The sequence below is a fragment of the Narcine bancroftii genome, chromosome 8, assembly GCF_036971445.1.
Source record: "Narcine bancroftii isolate sNarBan1 chromosome 8, sNarBan1.hap1, whole genome shotgun sequence".
NCBI lineage: Eukaryota > Metazoa > Chordata > Chondrichthyes > Torpediniformes > Narcinidae > Narcine > Narcine bancroftii.
The window spans coordinates 46,717,103-46,729,559 of NC_091476.1; the positions used below are offsets into that span (position 1 = coordinate 46,717,103).

A 12,457-nucleotide genomic window follows, 5' to 3' on the forward strand; every position below is an offset into this window, starting at 1 on the left:
ACATGGACCACAAACCTTTACCTTCACCTTCAGCACATTGTCCTGACTGCGCGAGTGCCTAGGCACTCTGGCCTCCACTAAATCTAGACCTCACGGCCAACACTGCATTTATGTCCCAAAGAACTTTACTGACTGTTAATACATGTTTGTTTGGCGCGTGGCTCATCGGCCACCTCTACAGCAGCCATACGAGGGGCCATACCATGTCCTCAGACATGACGGCTCCACCTGTGTTTTGGACATTGGCAGCAGGAAGAGACTTTCACATTCGACTAGCCTACTTGGACTTTGACCAGCCCATCACTCACCTGACCCCACAGCGCAGGGGTTGGTCTCCTAAAAACAGGGCCCCAAGATTGCCGGGTGGGGGGGGGGGATCATGTAACGGCCTAGGCCTCAGGCTAACACAGGAAATGGCCGTTGAACGCGGCAACCAGGAAAACATCATGCGGGCTGAAACTCCTACTTCCATAGACCGCCGGCAGAGCGGTGAAACTGGCCAATCACCACTGGTGGATCGCAGGGGGGCCTGGGCATCCAAGGTAACCAATCAGCAGCTGGCACGCGCAAGCCATGCCTCGGTGCTGATGCAGCCGAGCTGACTATAAAAGATAGAGCTGCCACTGAATAAACTCAGTGTCGAATACACTCTACTGGTGGGTGTGTCTTTCTTCTCCTGCGGATTCAAGCTTCAGCCTTGGGGCTATAACCGAGAGCTATGACCTAGCTGTAGCCTTAGCGACCTTGCTACACAGATTTAATTAAAGCAAAAGAAACAATAAATATGTAAGATAGATAATAAATATTCCACAGTAATCCTAGAGCAAAAAATGACTTGCAAAAGTGGAGACTGACCATAATTAGTGATGAGTGATGAACTGCTGAGTATTTCTAGCATTTTCTGATTCATTTCAGTTTCCAGCATCTGTGCAGTTTAACCTGAAGGTTACAAGGTTTAAAATGAGATGGACAAAGAAATTCTGTTTCTGTCAGAAAGAGGCACAGGGGTGAGGGGCTCAGATTGTGAGAAAGAACATTTTTATTCAGCAATTAGTAATGATCTGGAACTGGGTCCATGAGTTGAGGTGGATACACAGATGATTATTGTTCACAACAAAATGAGGGACAATTCATTTGATATAGTCTTCATTCAGTATACAGGGTATTCTGAGGGACAGGACTTCCCAGTATTTGGATAGATGGGGGATTGATTGGAGGTCGTTAGCTTTGCTTTGTACATGGCAAATCATTTAGAAGAGTTCAGGCCTGAAATCTCAACCACCCACTGATTTTCATAGATGCTGCATGTCCTGCTGTGTTCCTCTAGCGCTTTTCCTGTTCTCTAGCACCTGCAGACTTCTTGTTTACCTCTCACGAATCTTACACTTTTTCGAAGCTGTGACAAAGAAAACAGTTGGCATTGTATATGTGGACTTTAGCAAGGCCTTTGACAAGTTTACATCTGAAGTTAGTCTGGAAGGGATTCAAGGGTAGCTGGCCATTGGAATCAAAATTAGCTTAGTGGAAGAAGTCACAGGGTAGAAGTGGAGGGATATTTTTCTGATTGGACGGTGCCCAGTGGTGCGCTACAGCGGTTGTCACTGGATCCACTATTGTTTGTGGTCTGTATTAACTTTTTGGATGGCAATGTAGTTAACACAAGTAGAATTTTTAAAATAATTGATACTGTGCGGTAACAAACTCTTCCAGCCCAATAAATTTGTACAGCCTAATACATCTATATGACCCGTTGATATACCAACCTGCGCATCTTTGGAATGTGGAAGGAAACTGAGCATCCTGAGGAAATCTGCCTTTGCAGTCAAAGGCAGATCATACAAACTGCTTATGGACAGCACTGAATCTGAACCCTGATTGATGGCACTGTAAGAGCATTGGGCTAACAGGACTGCTTCAAATTTGCCAAAATTGGTGATGTAATGGACAATGAAGAAGGATATCAGAGTTTACAACAGGATTTGGATCAGTTGGGAATTGGGGCCAAGGAGTGACAAATGGAATTTAGCTCTGGCAATTATGAGGTGTTGCACTTTGGTAAATCAACCCAGGGTAGAACTTGCACGGTGAATAGTGGGGGCATGAAGAGTGTTGTAGAAGAGAAAGACGTTAGGGTACAGGTGTATAATTCTCTGAAAGTGACAAATCATGTGGATAAGATAGTGAAAAAAGCGTTTGGCATGCTTGCCTTCATTGGATGGGGTATTGAGTACAAACATTTGAGCCACATGATTCTGCTGTACAATGCTTGATGAGACCATGCTTACACTGTGTGCAATTCTGATCAATAGATTGGAAGGGATGTTGCCAGTACAAGAGGGAATTAAAAGGAAAGGTTAGATAGGCTGGGTCGTTAGTTTCAAGAGCACAGGAGACTAATGGTTGAACATAAAATATAGAACATAGGACAGTACAGCATAGGAACAGGGCCTTTGGCCCATGTGTTTGTGCTGAACATGATGTCCAAATCAAATTAAAACTCTGCTGCTTGCACCTGTTAGATGTTCCTCCAACCCCTTCATATTTTTGTATCTATCTGGAAGCCTCTTCAGTGTTACTATTTTATCTGCCTCAATCATTACTCCTCGCAGACTGTTCCAGGTACCTATCACTCTTTGTAAAATACAGTGCCCTCCATAAAATGTTTAAGACAAAGACACCTTTCTCCTTTATTTGCCCGTGCTCCATAGTTTTAAATTTGTAATCAAACAATTCACATGTGATTAAAGTACACATTCCAGGTTTTATTCAAGGTTATTTGTTTTAATTTTGGTTTGACCATGTAGAAAATTGCAACATTTTTATACCTAATTCCCCTCTCCCCCCCCACCATTTCAGGGCACTATAATGTTTATGACATTTGGCTTCACAGGTGTTTGTGAGTACTCAGGTATGTTTAATTGCTTCATTGGTGCAGGTATAAGAGAGCTTGGCTTGCTTCGAAGCTTTTGATCACCTTTGGAACCCATAGTTCCCATTTGTCAACATGAGGACCAGAGTTGTACCAATAAAAGTTAAAGAAGCTTTAATGAGGCTTAAAAAACGAGAATAAAATAGTAAGAGACATCTCCCAAACTTTACGATTACCAAAATCAACTGTTTCAAGCATTATTAAGATGAAAGAGTGTACTGGCAAACTCTGTAATCATAAAGGGACTGGGAGGCCAAGGAAGACTCCATTGCTGATGACAGAAGAATTCTCATCATAATGAAGAAAAATCCCCAAATGCCTGTCCGATAGATCAGAAACACTCTTCAGGAGGCAGTGTGGATGTGCCACTGACTACTGTCTGCAGAAGACTTCCTGAACAGAAATAAAAAGGCTACACTGCAAGATACAAACCATTAGTTAGGCACAGAAACAGGGTGGCCATATTACAGTTTGCGAAAAAGTATTTAAAAGAGCCTGCAGAATTGTGTAAAAATGTCTTGTGGAGAGATGAGACCCAGATTAACCTGTATCAGAGTGATGGCAAGAGCAATGTGTGGAGAGATAAAGGAACTGCCCAAGATCCAAAACATACCACCTCATCTGTGAAACATGATGGTGGGAGTGTTATGGCCTGCGCATGTATGGCCACCACAGGAACTGGCACACTTATCTTTATTGATGATGTAACTGCTGATAACAGTAGTAAAATTAATTCTGAGGAGTACAGCAACATCTTACCTGCTCAGGTTTGAGCAAATGTCTCCAAATTAATTGGTCAGCGCTTCATCCTACAGGAAGATAATGATCCCAAACATACTGCTAAAGCAACAAAGGAGTTTTTCAAAACTGGAAAATTCTTGAATAGCCAATTCAGTTACCCGATCTAAATCCAACTGAGCATGCCTTCCATATGCTGAAGAGAAAACATAAGGGGATGAGCTCCTGATGGCTGCATGAGAGGCCTGGTAGAGCTTCACCCGTGAAGATACTCAGCACCTGGTGATGTCTGTGAATCACAGACTTCAGGCAGTCATTGCATGAAAGGGATATGCAACAAAGTTTGAAATATAACTAACATACACACCATTGCTATGTCCCAAATATTATGGTGCCCTGAAATAAGGGGACTATGAATAATAAGTGTTGTAATTACTACATTGTCAAATCAAAATGTATACAAATATTCTTGAATAAAATCTGGAATGTGCATTTTAAGCACGTGAATTATTTGATTACAAATTTAAAACTGTGGAATACAGGGGCAAATAAAGAAAAAAAAAATATCTTTGTCCTAAGCACTGGAGGATGCTGTTTTTGCCCTGTATTTCCCCTTTGAACTTTCTCCCCTTGTCTAAAATGCATGTCAGTATGTGTGTGACACATTTTCCCTGGGGAAAAGGTTCTGACTGCCCTCCCTACTGCAGGCTGAAGGGCTTGTACTGTATAATTTAATTGAATAACTCATGATTTTATACACCTATCTCAGGTTGTCCATCAGCATCCTGTCTTCTTTGGCTTGGCTTTGCGGACGAAGATTTATGGAGGGGTAATGTCCACATCAGCTGCAGGCTCGTTTGTGGCTGACAAGTCCGATGTGGGACAGGCAGACACGGTTGCAGCGGTTGCAAGGGAAAATTGGTTGGTTGGGGTTGGGTGTTGGGTTTTTCCTCCTTTGTCTTTTGTCAGTGAGGTGGGCTCTGCGGTCTTCTTCAAAGGAGGTTGCTGCCCGCCGAACTGTGAGGCACCAAGATGCACGGTTGGAGGCGATATCAGCCCACTGGCAGTGGTCAATGTGGCAGGCACCAAGAGATTTCTTTAGGCAGTCCTTGTACCTCTTCTTTGGTGCACCTCTGTCTCCGTGGCCAGTGGAGAGCTCGCCATAACATGATCTTGGGAAGGCGATGGTCCTCCATTCTGGAGACGTGACCTACCCAGTGCAGTTGGTTCTTCAGCAGCGTGGATTCGATGCTGTCAGCCTCTGCCATCTCGAGTACTTCGATGTTAGGGATGAAGTCGCTCCACTGCATGTTGAGGATGGAGCGGAGACAACGCTGGTGGAAGCGTTCTAGGAGCCGTAGGTGATGCCGGTAGAGGACCCATGATTCGGAGCCGAACAGGAGTGTGGGTATGACAACGGCTCTGTATACGCTAATCTTTGTGAGGTTTTTCAGTTGGTTGTTTTTCCAGACTCTTTTGTGTAGTCTTCCAAAGGCGCTATTTGCCTTGGCGAGTCTGTTGTCTATCTCGTTGTCGATCCTTGCATCCGATGAAATGGTGCAGCCGAGATAGGTAAACTGGTTGACCGTTTTGAGTTTTAACAATGGCGTGAAGCAAGGCTGCATTCTCGCACCAACCCTCTTTTCAATCTTCTTCAGCATGATGCTGAAACAAGCCACGAAAGACCTCAACAATGAAGACGCTGTTTACATCCGGTACCGCACGGATGGCAGTCTCTTCAATCTGAGGCCCCTGCAAGCTCACACCAAAACACAAGAGCAACTTGTCCGTGAACTACTCTTTGCAGACGATGCTGCTTTAGTTGCCCATTCAGAGCCAGCTCTTCAGCGCTTGACGTCCTGTTTTGCGGAAACTGCCAAAATGTTTGGCCTGGAAGTCAGCCTGAAGAAAACTGAGGTCCTCCATCAGCCAGCTCCCCACCATGACTACCAGCCCCCTCACATCTCCATCGGGCACACAAAACTCAGCATCCTGTACTTCAGAGGAAACAAACCAAGTTTTTCATATCTCTCCCCAGAAATCATATTCTTCAAATCAGACAGGATCCTGGACTTTTGCACCCTTTTAAAAGCAGTTTATAAAAGTTATATAATTGTGAGGGGTATGGATAAAGTGAATGTTCACTGTCTTTTTCCCAGGTATATGGTTCTTGATCTAGAGGGCAGAGGTTTAAGGTAAAAAGGAAGTCCTGATGGCAACTTCTTCACTCAAAGGGTGATCCATATCTGGAATGAGTTGTAGAGTAAATGACACAATTTTGACATTCTAAAAATATTTGGATAGATTTATGGATACAATGATGTGGCAAACTGGATTTATGGGAGAAGCCAGAGGGTGGGAGATGTTTGACTGGAGGCCAATGACGTGCCTCTGGGATCAGTGCTCTGTCCATTGTTGTTTGTCATTAATATCAGTGATCTGGATGATGATGTGGTAAATTGGATCATCAAGTTTGAAGATGACACAGGGAAGTCACGGTAAGAAAATACCAGCCCTCTCCAGAAAAGTAAAAAAAAGGTAGAGAAAAAACAAAGTCACTAACACAGAAACCATAACAAATTGAAAGTGAAAGTGTGGAGAAAATGGCAGCAAAGAAAGAAAAACCAAAAACAACGGGAAGAAAAGAAGAAAGAAGGACGTCGGAAGAGGAAGGTGAAGGCCTTACTGGTACGAGGAGGCCCGCCGTGGAGAGAGAAGCCCGCTCCCTGAGGTCAGTGGAAACCCCGAACTCAGGACTACAAATATGGCTCACGGAGCCAAACAAAAGTGAGCAACCGCGCATGCGCGAGGACGCGCAAGACAAAAATAACACTGACGGGAGGGGGGGACCAGCTGAGGAGTAAATCTCCACAGCTTAAACAGACAAGTATAACACAACAGTAAGACTCTCAACAGGAAAACATAGAAAATAACGTGAACAGGAAGGAAGAGAATAAAAAAAGGAAATCAGAGAAACAACAGATGACCAACCCAGAAGGAAGAAGACCAACACCAAGACACCTCTAATAAAAATAATAAAAACAAAAATACCAAACAAACTAAAATAAACAACCCAAAAAGAAGATCAGAAGAGACAGAGGTAAAGGACACAGATCCTGGAGTGGACTCAGACGAAGAGGAGGAAGAACACAGAGAAATGGAAGATGAAGGGAAGGGCAAGTACATGGATATATATTTTTTTAAAGAATATATGGAAACAGTAAAAGAAGTCACAAGAATTCAGTGAAATAAAAAGAAGAAAAAGTACAGAAGAAAAAGTGAATAGATTAGAGATGATCATGACAGATATAGGAAAGAGTAGACAAGGTGGAAGAACGAGAAACAGCCATAGAAATGGAAGTAGATGACTTAAAAAAGAAATTAGAAGAATCTGATAAAAAAAGTTAAAGAAACACAGGAGCTGTTAGCTCAGAATATAGATATAATGGAAAATTATAATAGAAGAAACAATATAAAGATAGTGGGTCTTAAGGAAGATGAAAAAGTCAAAAATATGAAAGAATTTATAAAAGAATGGATCCCCAGGGTCCTAGGAAGACCAGAATTACAGGAAGAAATGGAAATAGAAAGGGCACACAGAACATTAGTCCCTAAACCACAATCAGAACAAAAACCAAGATCCATTCTAGTAAAATTCCTAAGATAGACAACAAGAGAAAATATATTGGAGAAAGCAATGAGGAAAATAAGAGAAGACAAAAAACCACTGGAATACAAAGGTCAAAAAATTTTTTTCCATCCAGATATAAGTTTTGAACTCCTGAAGAAAAGGAAGGAGTTTAATGCAGCAAAAACAACCCTATGGAAAAAAGGTTATAAATTTATGTTAAAATACCCAGCGGTACTTAAAATAGCTATCCCGGGGCAGCAAAGCAAACTATTCTCTGATTCGGAAGAAGCACGAAAATTTGCAGAACAACTATAAAACAGACAGAGAGATGAAGAGATGTAACAAGAACAAAAATGACAACAAACTATATATATAAATAGAGTATAAGTAAGAACTAAGAAGAGGAAGTAAGGAGGGAATTAAGAGAGTGACCTTTGTAATATATGAAGATTAAAATCTATTCTGGGGGGGCTGGGTGGGGAAGAATAACAGTCACTGCGAAATCAGTTGACGCTTGCGAGTGGATTCACAAATCCAAGTGGAGAGGGGAGATGTGGTTGCCCGACAAGGGACAAAGGGCAACTCAGAAAGGGGAGGGACTATTGGGGTTAAAGGAATTTTAGATATGAGAATAGTGGAAATATTTTATGTTTTAGAAATGTGTCTTATAATGTGTTCAAAAAAAGAAAGCAGAAATGGATAAGAAGAGAAGGTGGTGATGAGGAAACGGAAAGGAAAGATAAACAAAGTATGAAATGGCTATGTTCAACTATATGACTTTAAATATTAATGGAATACATAACCAAATCAAAAGGAAGAAACTGTTAAATTTACTGAAAAAAGAAAAAATTGATATAGCATTCGTATAAGAAACACATCTAACTGAAGTGGAAAACAAGAAATTAAAGAGAGATTGGATAGGACATGTAACACCAGCATCATATAATTCAAAAGCCAGAGGAGTAGCTATATTAATCAATAAAAATGTACCAATCAAAATAGAAGAGGAAATAATAGATCCAGCAGGGAGATATGTAATGATAAAATGTCAGATATATTCAGAATTTTGGAATTTACTCAATGTATACTCGCCTAATGAAGAAGATCAAAACTTTATGCAAGATATCTCTTTGAAGATAGCAGATACGCAAGGGAACATACTAATAGGAGGGGATTTTAAGCTTAATTTGGACTCAAACATGGATAAAACTGGAAAAAAAACTAAAAGAAAGAACAAAGTAACCAAATTTATAATTAAATCAATGCAAGAAATGCAACTTTTGGATATATGGAGGAAACAACACCCAAAGGAAAAGGAATATTCATATTATTCGGGTAGACACAAAACATACTCAAGGATAGACCTATTCCTGTTATCAGCCCACATCCAAGGGAGAGTTAGGAAAATGGAATATAAAGCTAGAATATTATCGGATCACTCACCCCTGTTATTGGCAATAGAGCTAGAGGACATCCCACCAAGAATGTATAGATGGAGATTAAACTCCATGCTACTTAAAAGACAGGATTTTAGAGAATTAATTGAACAACAAATTAAAATGTACTTTGAAATAAATACGGAGTCAGTGAAAGATAAGTTTATACGATAGGATGCAATGAAAGCGTTCATCAGAGGGCAAATAATAAGTTATGTAACTAAAATGAAGAAGGACTACAATCGGGAAACAGAACAGTTGGAAAGGGAAAATATAGAAAAAGAATTAGCAATAAAGGAAGATGCAACTAAAAGAAGAGAATTGGCAGATTAAAAAATAAAATATGAAACACTACAAACATATAAGGTGGAGAAGAACATAATGAAGACAAAACAGAAATATTATGAGCTAGGAGAAAAAACGCACAAAATTCTAGCATGGCAGCTGAAGACAGAACAAACTAAAAGAATGGTATTGGCATTAAGGAAAAAGGACAAACAAATTACATATAATCCAACGGACATCAATGAAAACTTCAGGGAATTCTACGAACAATTATATCAAACTGAAAACGAAGGAAAAGAACACAAAATAGATGAATTTCTAACTAAAATTGAACTACCGAAGTTACAAGCAGAGGAGCAAAATAAATTAATAAAACCATTTGAAATAGAGGAATTACAGGAGATATTAAAAAACTACTGAACAATAAAACACCAGGAGAGGATGGACTCCCAATAGAATTCTATAAAACATTTAAAGACTTATTAATTAGTCCCCTCGTGGAAGTAATCAACCAGATTGATAAAACACAAAACATACCAGATTCATGCAAAACAGCAATAATTACAGTAATACCAAAGACAGGGAAAGATCCACTAGCACCAGCATCATATAGACCAATATCTCTACTTAACACAGATTATAAGATAATAGCTAAACTATTGGCAAACAGATTGGCTGACTATGTACCAAAAATAGTAAATCTAGACCAAACTGGATTTATTAAAAAAAGACGAACAACGGACAATATCTATAAATTTATTAACTTAATTCATGCAGTAGAAGGAAATAAAACTCCAACAGTAGCGGTTGCTTTAGATGCAGAGCAGGCCTTTGACAGAGTAGAATGGAATTATTTATTCAAAGTACTACAAAAATTCAGCCTACCAGAAAATATATTAATTGGATTAAAGCATTATATAAGGGGCCATTGGCGAAAGTGACAGTAAGTGGATATATATCAAAACAATTTAACTTAAGCAGATCAACAAGGCAGGGATGTCCACTATCTCCCTCACTGTTCGCGTTAGCTATAGAACCACTAGCAGAACTGATAAGAACAGAAAATAAAATAAAAGGGATAAAAATAAAAGAGAAGGAATATAATATCAATCTATTTGCAGATGACATTATAATATACTTAACAGAACCAGAAATATCAATAAAAGAATTAAATAGGAAATTGAAGTAATATGGAGAAGTATCAGGGTACAAGATCAATGCAAATAAAAGTGAAGCAATGCCAATTAATAATGCGGATTTCACAAAGTTTAAGAAAGAATCAGCATTTAGATGGCAAACACAGCAATGCAATACCTAGGTATACAACTAAATTAAAATCTTGGCCATCTATATAAACTAAAATATCATCCATTAATGAAAAAATTACAAGACGACTTAGAGCATTGGAAAGACTTACCACTAACACTGATAGGAAGGATAAACTGTATTAAAATGAACATTTTCCCAAGGATACAATACCTACTTCAGTCATTACCAATTCACCTAACAGAGACTTATTAATTCATCCCCTCCTGGAAGTAATGAACCAGATTGATAAAACACAAAACATACCAGATTCATGCAAAACAGCAATAATTACAGTAATACCAAAGACAGGGAAAGATCCACTTGCACCAGCATCATATAGACAAATATCTCTACTTAACGCAGATTATAAGATAACAGAGAAATTCTTCAAGGAGCTAAAGAAAATAATAAGGAAATTCTTATGGAAAGGGGGGGAAACCGAGGACAGCACTAGATAAATTAACAGAATGGTACAAACAAGGAGGCTTACAACTACCAAACTTTAAGAATTATTATAGAGCCGCACAATTAAGATACCTATCAGATTTTTATCAAACAAGGGAAAAACCAGATTGGACCAGATTAGAACTAGATAAAATAGGGGAGAAGATACCTGAACATATACTATATAAATGAGATGAAAAATTGGTGCAATGTAGGAATTCACCGATATTGCGTCATCTGCTCAACATTTGGAAGAAGATTCACGTAGAAAGGAATAAAACAATTACCAACTACCAAAACTAATATTGACGCAAAATCAACTAATCCCTTTAACAATAGATAACCTTTCCTTTAGAGAATGGGAGAGAAAAGGGATCAAAAGAATAGAAAATTGTTTTTCAGGAAATAAATTATTATCCTTTGAACAAATGAAGGATAAATATAATATAACTCACGATACAATGTTTGCATGCCACCAACTGAAAACCTACTAGAAGGACAAATTGGGAAACAGTCTGAGGTTACCAGAAGGAAGCAATTTTGAATATGTGATTACAGACACAATGATAATTAAAAAGTTTGTAACAAACATGTACAACAAACTGCAAGAAAAGGAGAACGAGGAAACAAACGGTAAACCTAAACAAAAATGGGAACAAGATCTAAACATAAAGATAAAGAATGAAACATGGGAAAAGCTATGCTCCGGAACTATGAGAAATACAATAAACACGAGGTAACACATGATACAATATAACTGGATACACAGGCTATATATCACACGTCAAAAGTTAAATAAATGGAATCCAACAGTATCAGACAGATGTTTTCGCTGTAAAAAGGAAACGGGAACAACAATTCATGCAATTTGGACATGTGAGAAAGTGAAAACATTTTGGGAAGATCTAAACCAGATATTAAATAAAATCACAAAAAGCAATATACCAAAAAACCCAGAGATCTTCCTCCTAAGTAATATAAGAAATAAAGAATTTGGACTCGATTTGGATGGAACACAAAAAAGATTTGTTATGATAGCCCTAGCTGTAGCAAAAAAATGTATTAAGTCAACCTGGAAATTAGAAAACAACTTGAGAATACAACAATGGTACATTGAAATGAATAAATGTATTCCATTAGAAAAAATAACATATAATTTAAGAAATAACATCACAATATTCGAACAAATATGGGAGCCATACATGAAATACAATAGAGAAATCCTACTGTGGACTTCCACCACCTAAAATGACAGAAGGAGAAGACAACGAAAAGAACTGACTCAGTAAAATTTCTTGTTTATTTTTATTAAGGGACAACATTGTTTAATGGGTTTAATGTATCTTATAGATTGAACTTCAAATAAATGGGAAAGGTGGTGAGGGAGGGAGGGAAGGGAGGGGGGAAAAGGGGGAGAAAATGACACCGTATATATTCAAGAGAAAAAATGTGTATGTTTCTTGGTTAATATGTTTTATAGTGTGAAAAATAAAAAATTTAAAAAAAAAAGTTTGAAGATGACACAAAGATTGGTGATGCACAGGACAGCTAGGAAGGCTTTTGAAGCTTGCAGAGGGATCTGGACCAGCTGGAAAAATGAGATGCAAAATGGCAGATGGAATTTAATGCAGATAAATGTAATGTGTTGCATTTTGGAAGCACAAACCAATGTAAGACATACACAGT

The 12,457-nt window shown here is 38.8% G+C and overlaps 1 protein-coding gene across 2 annotated transcripts in view; it reads left to right on the forward strand.

Moving 5' to 3' along the window:
* Positions 1 to 12,457, forward strand: part of LOC138740652 (glypican-4-like) — a 141,229-nt gene that overhangs the window by 88,217 nt on the left and 40,555 nt on the right. The gene's annotated exons all lie outside the window — the stretch shown is intronic.